Consider the following 2834-nt stretch of genomic DNA (forward strand, 5'->3'; position numbering starts at 1 on the left):
CGAATAGTGTTTCTGGGGGCTGTCTGATCAGTCTGTTTGAAGTTTCTTCTCGCTTTAAGAGAGAGGTAGAGGGGGAAGCTAATAGCGAAGGAGTTCGCGCCGTGAGGTTTCAAGTGACTCGAAATGGGTTGGTTGGAGGGAATTGGCGGGCCTGATGACATTGTTGGGTTTCTAAGAGGGGGGACCATGCGCCTGAAAGGGTGTCAAGGACGTTTGGTGTGTATGGACGGATTAGGTAGGGATGAGTTAAAAATTGTCACCTTGAGTTGGGTCAGGGAGGTAGGGTTAGCAGCTGTGCGGCCCCTAATTTTCCTGAAAATGCTGGTCAGGGGGTATTTCCTTCACGGAGACACCATATTTGCTGCACCGTCATATGTTTGTGCTCTGTACTTTAACAGAGAAGGACCACAACGGCATAAAACATCTTTGACAATTGTAGCAATTGCAGTACCAGTGGTATTATCAGCCTGATACAGTCCAATAAAATCCTCATGAGGGTACAGATCTTGTTCAGAGTATAAATATATATATCCTGTGTACCATCAACAATTGCTGCGTATGGATTGTCACCAATATTTTTACGGATTTGATGCAAAATTGTATGGGACAATAACTGAAGAGCTTTATTTTGGATGTCTGGGCTGAGATATTCAACTTAATGTGCTGTAATCAACTGTTTCAAAGAAGGTATGTCCTCTGCCCATGCACTAAGAAATTGACAGAAATTCCCATTGCTGTCATAATGCCCTTGGAGTGCAAGGTCTTGTTTTGACAGAAGATCTCTGGTGTGAATGATTTTGTTAAGACAAAGCCAGGCTTCTTACTGTTGTTGTTGGACTTGCTGTGATAACTGTTGATTGATTGATTGGACTCCTCTATAATATACTAGTTGACTCAGCGCATATTAATGAGCATAACTGTTCTGGTGCTTTTTTAACCTTTCTATTGCCTTCTTCCAGTTGGTGCTGCAAAATGCTTCCTCTGTGTTCTTGGAAACCTCAATTCATTTTAATGACGTAGCCTTTACACAGTGAAAGCATAGCACTCCTGCCACTCTATCACTGTAATGGAGCCAGAGGAAATCCTGGAACCATCTTCCTTGAAAATGCATAAAGCTCTTTGCCTTCATTTGTGACTGTGTTACAATGATTTGAATGGACAATGTGCTCTCATGCGGTTGGTTTGGTGCCACTGTTGCACCAAGTGTTTCATCAGTATCTAGAAGACTAGTTGTTGTTGCATAAGAACTGTTGTTTGATTCACCTGAGGCAGTGACAACTCCACAAAATGTTCTTAGGACCGGGGTGCAGTCACTTGATATTTCTAAATCTGCAGCCCTCAATTCCATATTGAACTGCAGACCCCAGCCCCAACATTTCATTGCAATGAATCGTATTCGTTTCTGAGTTGTCTGAATATAGGTTCACTTCACTTGGCTGTTTCTTTTGCAAAGAATTTCCGGATGTCAAAGAAAAAAGGAACAAATAAGATTGTAGCAGGGGCAAAACCTGCCTCCAGTATAATGATCTGCTCCCAATGTAGTGCAACAGTGAGGGGAAGTGATACGTGTACAAAGGCTTCCTAGAAGGTCTATCCAGCTGCTTTATAACACCTTTAGGTTTCCACAGCAAGAAGAGCATTCTAGTCAGTATCTTACCTGACTAAAGTGTTTCAGTAATATATAAGACACTGTATTATATATTTTACAGTGACACAGGAACCTACCTGAAAAATCTCTTTTAGCCGAAGACGACAGGAAATCTGGCTGTTAGATTTGGGGGTCTCTAGTTGGCAGAGGTAGATACCTTTGACAAATAGGGACCCTTGCGTCTAGTCAGGGTAAGGGGGTACACTCCTAAAATAATCCCTGCTCACCCCATTGGTAGCTTGGCATGAGCAGACAGGCTTATCTCAGAGGCTGTGTGTAAAGTATTTCTGAACACATACAGTAATCAAGTGAAAACACTACAGTTGGACACCACACAAGTCTTATATAAAAAATAAGTATTCTTTATATAGATTTAACACCAGACCACAAACCACAAAAATCCACAATACTGTACTTAAAAATGGTACAATTAGCTTAGTTCTCTTTAGATGTTAAAATGCGACACTTTGAGTCAATGTACCTTTGGATGTGTAACGCTATACAACGCTATACAACGAAAGTGTTGCAGGGAAGGTGATGCGTTGGTTCCTTACTCGCAGGAACAGTGATGCGTCGGTTTCTTACTGCGCTTCCGTGGCGATGCGGCCCGCAACCCCGTGATGCGATGATGATCCGGTGCAATGAAACAAAGATGGCATCTTCTTTTTGTTGCGAAACGATGCGTGCATGCCCGATGGCCGTGCGGCGACTCAACAATTGTTCTGAGCCGCGGCAGGCCCTGCGACACGCTTCTCCGATGATGCGAGACGTCTCGACTCGATGCGAAAGCTACAGCGGCGACACCCTTGTCTACAACTACAAGCTACAGCGGCTATGGTGGCGACACTCTTCTTTGATGATGCGAGATGCTTCGGCTAGATGCGACAGCTGCAGCGGCGACACCCTTGTTGAGTGATGCGAGGACAGCGGCTGCGGTGGAGGCAGGCTTCTCCGGTGATGCGAGGCGCTTCGGCTCGATGCGACAGCTGCAGCGGCGACACCCTTGTTCAGTGATGTGACAGCAGCGGCTGCGACACGCTTCTTCGATGTTGCGAGATGTTTCTTTACGATGCGATGTGACAGGTACAGCGGCGACACCCTTGTTCAGTGATGCAACGTCAGCGGTTGCGGCGGCGACACGCTTCTTCTTCGTGAGTTGTGCTACCAGCTTCTTGTGACGCGCAGT

At 45.3% G+C, this 2834-nt stretch overlaps 1 pseudogene; it reads right to left on the bottom strand.

Annotated features, from left to right (window-relative positions):
- Positions 1-391: 391 nt before the first annotated feature.
- Positions 392-1348, bottom strand: LOC146816570 (uncharacterized; annotated as a pseudogene).
- Between the last annotated feature and the right edge of the window lie 1486 nt (positions 1349-2834).

Source organism: Triturus cristatus, chromosome 6 (assembly GCF_964204655.1).
Source record: "Triturus cristatus chromosome 6, aTriCri1.1, whole genome shotgun sequence".
Lineage (NCBI taxonomy): Eukaryota > Metazoa > Chordata > Amphibia > Caudata > Salamandridae > Triturus > Triturus cristatus.